At 30.5% G+C, this 12197-nt stretch overlaps 1 protein-coding gene across 1 annotated transcript in view; it reads left to right on the top strand.

Moving 5' to 3' along the window:
• The window catches only part of LOC136989359 (cholesterol 7-desaturase nvd-like), a 277556-nt gene that overhangs the window by 89605 nt on the left and 175754 nt on the right, over positions 1–12197 (top strand). The gene's annotated exons all lie outside the window — the stretch shown is intronic.

Here is a 12197-nt window from a genome sequence, read left to right as displayed (position 1 = left end):
AATTCCAATAGAATGAATATGGTGTAAAGTGGACATCTGATACTACACTTTCTCTTATAATGTAATGCATTGTGTAATGGCAGATTATAAGCCACATTGAAAAATTTTATTTCTAACGGCCACACAGTTGTTTAATATCTAAAACAAAATTTCAGTATTTTTGTACACGTAATTCTAAAATAAAGCTGAAATCGATTATTTTGAGTTTCGTTGTATTTATTAAATCATTCTATTCATACATAAACTAATTATTTTAGTTGGAAAGTGTGTTTATTGGGATGCAGTTTGAAAAATATGTAGACCTATAAATTTCCACTGTTTTCGTGTGTCCGATGTCTGACCCTAACTTTAAAACGGTATTAGATCAATGATCAAAACTATACATGATAATCGTTGAGACAGGAGGCACCGATTAGACATATACGAATTCTATGCAGTTTCAATTCAAGTATTTTCTTTCCGAAAAGGAGTTAGACAGTTGACTGGCACGACTACATTGCTAACAAAAATGTATAATGTACAAGGCAAGCCACTACTCATTTGAGATGGAGGCATATATTTACAATTAAATAAATTATCAATATGATTAAAACTTGCAGCCCGACATTGTGACGATATCGTATTATATAATTTTTCATTATAGTTGATAATCTAGACAAAAACAAATGGAAATTATATTGTTGTAAACCCTATTAATTTCAGATTCACAATATAAAAGTTATGTTTTGGTGCCCGATCTTAGTAAAAACTTCCGCACATTTCTTTTCTTTCGCCATCACACCCGTTAAATCTAAAATGGTGGAAGAGATAGAATACAATCCGCTGACCATCCGTAAAGAATTAAGAATTGATGAATGCTATTACAAAGCGAAAACATTCAGTAAAGGTTCAAAATACCTTGACAAAGCAGTCTTTTTTTATATAGACGAAACCACCAACAGAGAAAGCCGAAGGAATTTTACAAAATCTTTTAATAAAATTATTAATCTAAATGATAATAGTCATTCTATATATTCATAATTTATTTTACGAAGTTTTATACAGTCAGTTATTTTTTTATTTTTTTATCTGCATATATTATTTAAGATAATTTTATGTATAAAATATATACCACAGCAAATTGTTTTTAAACTAGAATTCACAATACCGTTGAATTTTTACAAAATATTTTAACACATTTACATTATTATTAATATTATATCTTACTATAAGTATGGTTTTCTGGTTTTCATAAAAAATATTATATTTTCTCATGTAATTAAGTTAATTATTTCGTTTTTACGGAGTTTTATCTTTCGACTAAATGGTTAAAGAGGTAAGCCTCTGTCATTAACAATTTCGACCTTCTATAAATTTAATGAATTATAATTAATATATTGAAGCGTTATTTTATGCCAAGACGTGTGATGTTTTAGCTATAACACAAATTGCAGTAAGTTCCCATAATGCTCTTTCTTAACTCACACTAAATTTGATAAGAAATGTACTAAACCTAGCTTATAATACTTGTGAAGAGAGTTATGCTTACCTTCAGCTTGAACTTTAATGGCAGATCTGCAGAAGCAAGTTTGTAAGTGGAAATGAAATCGTCATATAACTGCAAAGAAGATAACACCTTTATTAATTTCACTGTGTATATTAACTTTTTAACAATTAATAGTGTCAGTAAAATTTATTAATTAAAGATTTTCATATCTGTAGAGTATTGCGTATTTTTAATGTACGATATACAGCTATCTATTAATTTATAAGAAGTTATTCTGAACGCTGTGAATATTAAAATTCCACAACGAATTTCGTAACTTTCCCGGCCGTAGATGAAATTGTTTGTGGCTCCATCTGATAGATGTGAGATTTTTATTTCAAAAGGACTTTTTATATTATTAATTATTATAATATAATAATAAGTTTAACGTTGATCGTAGTGCTGAATTTTGAGAAACATAATGAAGATTTCATTTATTATTTACATTTATTAAGTTCGACCCAACTCGATATGTGACACATCTCCCATCTCCTTGTCCTTCAAGTGTTGAAATTTATCAGCATGAAAACGCTTTGTACTAAACCTTCGTGTAAAATTACAAAAATTTTCAAAAAAAGCGCTAGAGTTAATCTTAAAAGTGAATGAACACAACATCCACACATACGGAAAATTTCCTGATCGTTTTTCATTTCTCTATGTTTCAATCTATCCTGAAAACGTAAAAAGCCTGTGAGGTCGTTCATTTTCTCTCTTTGTTAAAAATCTCTTGATTCCATAATTGATATTTATGAATATCCATCTACTGATGTAAACGTTTTTCTGTTTTCACCAATTTCTGTGTTAAGTGTTAACAGAAATATAATTTTTAAATGCAAATACATGCAAGATATATAACAATACTTATTGCTAAGTGATTAATACATACCCAAAATATAAAAGGCGAAAATAGTTCACCTGCTACAAGAAGACCTCCTACAAATGACAAAAAAATCATTGTGAGAAAAAATTTCTAATTTGGAGCTATCTCACGAATATCGCAGCGTATGAGAGGATGCACGATACATGCATATAAAAACCATACTCTAGAGGGGATAGCGTTTCCCATCCTTTGTTGAATTTTTTTACAAATTCCCATATTTCTATATGGTTTTTAAAATATTCTTCTAGCTTTTCATGCAAATCTCTATTTGACCATTTTATAACTGCTGCTTCTTTAGAAAAAATCTTTAGTCTGTTCATTATAATAAAAAGCAAACAGCAAAAAATATAGCAAATTGATACAATATGTGCTTCAACATAAACATATACAAATCCAATGCTGACAGAACAAACAAATGCTTCAGTGTTTGATCCGTTTTCTCGTTTTACTTCTGACTACACAACAATTTTCGAAAGAATGGAACTATATAAAAGTACACATGACGAAGCACTAAATAAAGCAATTGGCAAAATTTGCAAGTTATCATTCACTCTACATTCTTCCTTGTAGCTAGTTTTAAAAAGGTGCAGAGATATTTTTCTTCTTTTCAAAATACTAAACTGTGTAGCGGCATACATGAGCAGTGCCGTGTTTACTACTACATCATGCAATGCATAATATTTCAAGTAACGAACGATTCGTAAGCAATAAAAGTCAATATTAAATATTCAATAAGTATAAACAATTACTAGTAACCACAACATTGCTTCGATGCAGTCACAATATATTTTGAAAAGTTTCGAATGTTTTGTTTTTCCATCGTCTTCTCTTTGTCTCATACAATGACATGGAACTACGAAATCCATTCCAAATACTTTTGCCGAATTCAGAATAGGATTCAAGATGGCTCCAATACATCTGATTTGTTGCTCGGGATAATTCATCTCTGAACAATTCGACGTAGATCTTAATCGCTATTGTTTTTCTGTTCGATGTTCTGCCGTTTTCTTCTAAGCGACTACTTAAGCGAATTAAAATATATAAATTTAATACAATTAATAATAATGATGATTCTTAGTTGTAGGTCACGACAGAGCAGATTATAAAGGTTATTTAAACACCACTCTGATCGTATAAGTAAATTCAAATAGAATAATTAATTCTATAGTGAACCCAAAATATAAAGGAATTGTTGATTTTAGATAATATTTTAGGAAAAGAATTATAAATTTACTGTTATTTCTGGAACTTAATGTTGTTGGGTACAAATTCTTTACTTTCTAAAAATACAGTGAATATTACAAGAAAATAATTACGTTTTTGATCACTGTCAAGCTGTTTGACTTCAATTCTTATTTCATTCACTTTGCTCCTCAATTAAAAAATTAAAACAGAAAAGATGTATGCTTATAAAAGTTGAATGCACTTTCCAAACAAAACAGAATCTAAACAGATGTGTTCTTATTTTTTCATTTATACGACATTGGGAACCATACTGAGAAAACTGATGAGAATAATTGATTATTAAGTCTTGTAGAATTTTAGTGGCACCATTTTAAGAAATTTTCAAAAATGATCTGTGAAACAATGTGCTTCGGTTCTTTGATAAACAGGAATAATAATCAGGCATTTAATTTTCTTGAACCAAAAAAAAAAAACAGATTACTTCCTACAGGCTAAATTATGCCATGTTAGAAATGCAGCAAGCTACTAGGACTACTGATTTCTCTTCCAAATTAAAATAAAAATTTACAACTATTAACTAATGAGATATGTAAGATATTACACAACAGTACTGTATTTTAAAATCGAGAGAAATGAAGTAATTGCATATTTACTGTAAATGCTACTCAAAAATTATTTTTGACTTACAGCGTGCATATTCGAAGTGAAAACTGTTCTAAAAGGCGAAGAAAACATCCTCAGCTTTGGCTTTTATTATTAAAAGAGCCCTTTAAAAATAGAAATCGATATTAACGTCTCTTAAATTCTTAACTTAATTATGGTTATAAATTCATATCCCACATATACCGTTTGCCTAACTGATAAATTTCAGATATAATGGCAGACAAAGTTATGTAATATATATATAAATATATATACACGGATATTTAATTAACTATAACATATGTAACTAGATTAAATTTTGTAATAGCGTGTGTAAATCAGAAATGTTGTATAAAGTTTCCAATAAATAATAAGTTTCTGAATGACTGAAATTGTCTGTTCAGAGTCGTATCTATGGTTGATCATAAAGTTCCAATCTACGGGACATACGGCATATTTATTGCGGATAATTAAACACACTATTGCGATATTGCATTTTTATTGCTAACGTGCGTGACATTCGAGTAATTTCATCATCTTTAGTAATGGATATCGATAGAAATAATTTAATGTGACCTAATTTTGTTCATAATTAATTTTATTAAATGTATATTGTTGATAAACTTATTTATGATTACACTAGAAATTATAATTTATAAATTGCAAAAAATGCAGCAAAAAGTTGTTTATGTGAGATAAGCAGGGGGTCAGGGGTTAATCCCAAATGAACACTTACACTGCACGGGTTGGTAAAACCCGACCTCGGCGTTGATTCGGATGGCTAGGAGGGTAAAACGTGAGTGGGGATGTCGTCGGGAAGTCGGCAGGCGTCCTTAGATTGACAGGAGACAGGTCTTAACATAACAACAGCGTTTATTCTATAATTAAAGGTAGGATATACAGGTTAAATACATGTGGATAAATAGGCGATTAAATACAAGTACAAATGCTCCGATCAGGAGGAGAGCCAGATAGTTCTAGGTAGCTCGCGAAGCGCATGCTCGTTCTATTCCCCAAGTTCTAGTGGGTTGCTCGCGGAGAGAATTTACAAGTTCCTAGCCTCCTAAATACCTCTCTTATGCGTAGCGGAGAGTCGATTCGATGAACTTCGTGGTATGGAAGAGTCATTGCCGTAAATGTTCTTCCAACGGGTGTCTTCTCTTCTTGGGTCCAGCCCGACGTATGGAGGTCCGGGAGACGAAATGCGCACGATGTCCCGATATAATTTCCCGTTGAATCGCTCTTTCCGCGTTCTGGCGACTCTCGCTTTTATTTCCTTGTCGTGGGGAAAGGGGTCACCTGACCGTCAAATGTTGACGCTAATAGTACTGAGTTGTCACTGACGTGTCAAGTTTTCCATCCGCTTCTTATCGCAAACGGGGATAACGACCTACTTCTCACCCGGAACGTTCTTCTGTCGGATTTATTTCAATTTTCCGACAAAGTTTAATGTCTGATAAATGCGTAAATTCGCGGTCGTCAAATTTAACGTTTCATGCAAAATGTACTGGTGTATCTGTTATCATCTGTTATAATATTTTATTTTTAAAATTTTTATATTTTTAACTATCATAAAATGGCAAAAACATTAATTTTGAAGGTAGAGGTGGGTTTTATAAGAAAATTGTTAATGCTAATAACGAGTAAAATAGTCATTAGATCTGCCACTACTGAAGATACACACGACCCTTTGTATCTCCACACTCATAAATTTTAAATTTCGAATATTTAATAGCATCAATTTTCTTAATGAACAAACCTCTGTCAAAAATTTCAGAAATTTTCGACAAAAAGCACAGAAGTTATTATGCTTCAAACAGAGTAAAAGATGGTGCCCCCCACACAAACTTATATGCATACGAAAATACGTTGAATGTTTTGCATTTCTTGACGCTTTAAATGTAGAGTAAAAAATACAAATCTGGGGGATGTCTTATTCAGTAAATGATAATAGTTCCCACATAACAAGTGAGTATAGATTATTTATGTAGATCAGTGATTCTCAAACTTTTTCGATCCACCGCCCTCTTTGTTCGTAAAGTTATACCCAACGCCCCCTAACTCATTTTCTCTTGTGTGAGAAAGAATCTCACACTTTGTGCCTTTACCGTACATTGTTCTCAACATCTGGACACCATTAAACGCAATGTTTCCTCTTATCCGTTTAACAGAGGAAAGGGAACAGCTGTCAGTGACCCCAACTTTTGCCTTTGGTCACCGTTCAGTACCCTGCCTCCAGCGCCCTCCTAGATTTACTCACCGCCCACAAGGGGGCGTTATCGCCCACTTTGAGAAACGCTGATGTAGATGATAGTGTCACTATTTTATTAATTTACCCACACTCAACAATCAGCAATTAAAATACACATCCGAAATGCAAAATATAAATTATAAGTAGTAATTAATAAATTTACAAAGATTTTCTTTTATTTATTAAAAAACTAGTACAGGATAGATTTAAATGAAGAACAGCGTTAAACGTTAAAATATGTCGAGGAGAGTCTTTCTTCCTACTTCTTACTTCTAAACTATGTGTCATTGAAGTTAGCACACATTTCAAAATTGGCTGACTGGATCCAGGTTATTCCTATGAATTCGGCTGTATTCGTCACACTTTTCGTCCAAAAGTAACGTGTCCATAATTTAATTGAAAAGAGTCGATTTTGCCCAAGAAGATTCATACTTTAGCATTTTATAACATCTAAACTAAGTATGTGTAACATTTCTTGGGTTGCCTCTTAATTACTCTTCTCTGTTAATGCCTGCTTTGTTTCTTTCAAGAAGACATGTAAACGTGTAATAAAACTTTTAAACTATTACGAATCCTTAATTTTTCTGAATTGCAGAGAGATAATTGTGTAAAAAATGTTTTGCAATTCTTTTTTACATTTATGGCCACTAATGATGGATAGTGGTAGTAAACGAAGGGTACGAAATGTTCTAAATAAAGAATAAAAACTTTACAAAAAATCACACTTTCTCAATATTGTGTTATGTAAGAGTCTTAAGTAATTAGAACACATAAAATATGTGCTAGTGCAAGTTATTTTAAAAACACCAATAAAATTTTGTACCATTGCCCACAAGGCAATTTCATTGCATTAGGATAAGGTGACCGGACATCCCGGATTGTGTGGGACTGTCCGGATTTGTTAGTTGTGCCGATGTTAGTCCCGCATTGAACACCGTCTCGGAAAATGTCCCACATTTGGTCATGTAACATTTTCAACATGTTCACAAGTTGTGAAGAGCATACAGTTGTCGTTTTCTTTTAATACTAGTAGCCAAGGACGCCCTCTAGTGGGCGTTCTAGCAGCAAGGGTGTCATTCCATAGTATAAGTAATAAGTTCATATCAATTATTTAATAATAAATTTCTATTGCAATAATAATATACTGAATTTATTGCTAATTTAAATAAAATGTAAGGGCGCCCCTAGTGGCCTGTTCTAGGCACATTGCAACAGTTATACAAACCGCGCCATCAATGGCTTATACATGTCGCAGGGATATGATAAAATTGGGGATTTGGTGAGACCCCTAACGAAGATGATCCATTTACTGAAAATGTTAAAATGACAATTCTATAAAGTCATTTCCCTAAAAAATAAGTCATTTGATCAAATATCAGTACTATTTTAGTGAAAAGAGAAAATAAACACGCAATATGCGGAAATAGTGTAAAAAAAGATAGATATGGTTCGAATATTTTATACTACTTATGCCAACACGAAAAGAAAATTATAGATCAAGAGAACATGTTTCAAAATACCTAAAAATAACAGTAGAAAAATATGGAAGATTTTCCATTGAAGAAATTTAAAAACCACAGTTTTGGTTGATGTACGTAAGGTAGATAAAAGTCCATTAGATGGAAATAATATTACGAAGATGAGGAGAAGAAGGGAGTCGTCACTATTTTATGTCAAATACCACTATTAATTTAAAATTATCATTTTAAATCAAGTTTTAAATGAATAAATGAATTAGTTTAGATTTAAAAGAAATAGTTTTACATTATTTTTCTATCTATTATATAACAGCAGGGAAGTGTGGTAATTGGTAGAAAAATCACTTCTAATGCATTTTCATTTTCGGACTCTGGAAGCCTACAAGTATTATAATAGAAAAAAGATGTGGCTTTTCTGTAGATGGTAGTGTGTTGGGGCATTGTTTTTTCACTTAAAACCACTTGGCACTGGTAGTCAATAATGGGTTCGCGTCTGATAGAAAAAGATGGCCGCATGCAGTTTCCAGTGTTTTCTTCATAATAGTAACACCAAAATATGGCCAGTTTCCCAAACATTCTGCTAGGAGGCATTCTCCTCGCTAAATCACCCACGTGTCGAGATGTCTAACAAAGAAACCAAACCTTATTTACACTAACGGTCAAATTCGAATAGAAAGTAAACTAATTAATGTTTATTTAAGTTTAGACTTTGCCTTTTGTTTTTTCCTCATAAATAACTTTTGCATAATCAAATCTTAAGCAAATGAATTTTGGTCTGTTTCTGAGTAGTTCCTGTATCACCATTTGAAAATGACAATGACGCTTCAACATTGCTGCGTTTATTTAATGAATTTTCATTTATTACTAGTAAAAATCGTGTATTTTCTGCATTATTTGACAACTTTTAACAAATTTTGACATATGAAAATAGAAATTTGAAAACGTTTCAGATCATGTTTGCCATTTTCTTTTCATAAATTAAACGATGGGTGCACCAGTAAATAGTAACTGATACACTTAAATAAAATTCAAAAAATAATTAAAATTTATTTGTTGAAACTTACAAAAACGATGATTTTAAAATGAATTACTATGACAAGCAATACGATTGATTTAGTGGCGTTAATAAAAGTAAGGTATTAAAATTATTTATTTAATTTTATTTTTCGAGTAAGACTTTTTCATTGAAAACTTTTCTATCATCTTCTGTGAGTGTAGGCATTGGAAGTAATCGTAGTATTTGTATTTATTCCCTTTTACTAACTGAGATACTTATGACACCATATCTGTAGTTCACTGAATATTCGTGGTACCCGAATTTATCGAGATACAGTTAACATTACAATTCGAAAAAAGTGATAATCGTCTAACTCTAATTTTAATACAAAAGAAGAAAGACGGTTACAATAGTAGCGGTCAAGTTAAATTCTTGTTAAAAGTTCATTAATTTCTAAGAGTTAGTATTTACTCGTTTGTTTTCTATTATGAATTTTCTATTTTCCCAGTTATATCCATTACATTTAATACATTTTAACATACCTTATTAAACGCTAAAATTCAAAAAAGCTGTTAAATTATTTTTATTTTTCAATTATTATTTAAAAATATTTATAAATTATTTTGACTTTTGTTTAAAATTTATTTATTTTTTATCGTTTTGTTTTACAAATGTTTATCGCTATTGTATATCTCGTGTTCCTCGTAATATTTTCTTTTTAAAATTTCCTGTATCCAAAAAATAAAATCTTCAAAATCTGAAATCAAATATTAAACTGTTTTAATGTTTCAACGACTTCTCTATTTCGTGAAAAATATTATAGCCGTTAGTCAGTAAAAGTAATTAAATTACTAACGTGTTTATTATACTTAAACATATATACAACAACAAAATTTTATTATAGTGTTGAGAGAAACAACTATTTAACAACAGGGTTAAAATACACGCTGTGATTAGGTGTGCAATTATACAATAAATTTCTGAACATTTGTATTTTTTTTCCATAACTCGTGTGAAATCGGTGGTAGGGAGAACGTAGAATATAATCCACTGACCATATGCGAAGAACTAAGAATTCCCCAATGTAATCAAGTAAAGGGTTTAAATACCTTCATAAAATTTTTTTTGTATACAAGAAAATGTTAATAAATATATCTAAAGGATTTATTGCAAATTCTTTTAGAAAATTATCCATCTACATAAAAATATAGTTAATTTATAAATTAATAATTAATTTTATATTTTTCTGTATAGACAGTTTTCTATTATGTTTAAATATAAATATCTATTGTTTGTATTAACAATTGCAGACGATATTACGTACTTCAAAATATTTACTTAGAAGAACAGTTATTCCCTTCTCATGAATGTCTTGTCCGATCGTGAAGAACCAAACAGTTCTTCTTCATCTGCAAAGTTATGCAAATACAGTTATAAACGTTACTAGAAACACGCGCAATAACTTAAAAATATACATCGTTTCATTTAAACCACTTTGCTGAAGCATAGCTTATAATAACTGCATATTTCTGTGTATAAAGAGAGTTTTATTTCTAGAGATTGGACAATAAGGATATGTAACAGTTTGATCGAAACGAACATAACTACTAATACGTATAGGTCTATATAATTAATACAATGTTTTACAGTGAATATGTATTAGTATGTATAATTAATATGTAAGTGATTATTAACTTCTATTTTCCGTTGCAAAAGTGAAATATGCTAATTATCACAGAGTTTTTAGTAGGTTTCCATAAATGTTTTTGTATAACTCAGTGTAAACACCAGAAAAAATATATTAAATCCAAACTAATTCTGCGGATAAACTCAAAATGCTTATTTTCTGTTCGAATTCCAATGATAGATCTTCAGAAGAAAAATCATGAATAAAAAGAAAATCACCAGACAACTGTAAGTAAAATGATAAGGGAGTTAATTAAATTAATGATTTTTGTGAAACCGTGTTGTATTATTCTTCGAAGTATCAAACACAAATTCGTGTTAATAACAACCACTTGGCTTTTTTCCACCTTTATTTAGTTGATCAACTAAATAAAGGTGGAAAAAAGTCAAGTGGTTGTTATTAACACGAATTTGTGTTTGATACTTAATTAAATTAGTTATTTTAAATTTATAATAATTCATACCGTTCAAATATAGCCTACTTATTTCTATAAAAAATCGTGTATTTTTAATGATTTATACCCGGCTGTTTCATTTATTTATTATAAATGAATAAATGAAACAGTTTTTTATTCACTTCATAGCAATAGGTTTTTGTAGTTTTGACTATTTTTCGGTGTATTCGAATGCTTATCGCGTGTTTGACAAGGCACACATTAACTGCTGTCTAGTGGAGATCGATCTCTCCTGGACCCAATTATCTAGGAGAGATCGATCCTGAGAAATTGCATCACCAGATCCAATGTAGAGTTTGACAGAGCTGTATATGTTGCTCAAACCGTTGTGACTATCTTCCGGTTTTTAAAAGAACACGTGATAACATCATGTGTTCTTTTACAAATTGGCAAAGTGTTTATCATGTTTTCTTTACATTCCTTATATTCAAGTAAGACCTAGGGCCCCACTTCCATCAATACAACACTAAATAAAATAATGCTTAATAATCTTAATATAAAAAATCACTTTACAATTTATCAATTCACAGATATCAATTATTAATTAACGGATAAATAGATTTTTAACAAAAAATGACGATAAGAGAAACGTAATATTTAAATGCGAAAATCAATATTTAAAAAATAACAACATATTTATTGTTAAGAGATTAATACTTACCAATAAAATGAAAAACGACAATAATTCTCTTGCTACAGGATACAACAGGTGTAAGTATTTTTCATTCTTCCTTCATATTTTTTATAAAATCCGATATTTGTTAATGTTTTTTGAAAAATTCTGTCAAGTTTTCTCTCAAATCTGCCATTTTTTGTTAGAGTCTTTAATTTGTTCATTTGTTTGGTGTTGCACGATTACTTTCAATTACATTAAACTGTATTGGAATAAATGTAACATTGTATACTGCTTTGATTGTAGTTCGATGTAGGTCTTTCCACTAGTAATAAATAGCAGAAACATAAAACTAGTGATGGTTAGGTCATACGAGATCCAATAACGCTAACAGCGGATAGAGATGGCAGACAGTCCCATATAACATCTTCGTGGATAAACTGTTTGACTTTAGTAGCGGAAAAGTTCGTAAAACAAAACGATTA

Source organism: Centruroides vittatus, unplaced genomic scaffold (assembly GCF_030686945.1).
Source record: "Centruroides vittatus isolate TY-2023 unplaced genomic scaffold, ASM3068694v2 contig_1295, whole genome shotgun sequence".
Taxonomy (NCBI): domain Eukaryota; kingdom Metazoa; phylum Arthropoda; class Arachnida; order Scorpiones; family Buthidae; genus Centruroides; species Centruroides vittatus.
The sequence above is the reverse complement of the archived record's forward strand: the minus strand, read 5'-3'. Positions and strand labels throughout refer to the sequence as shown.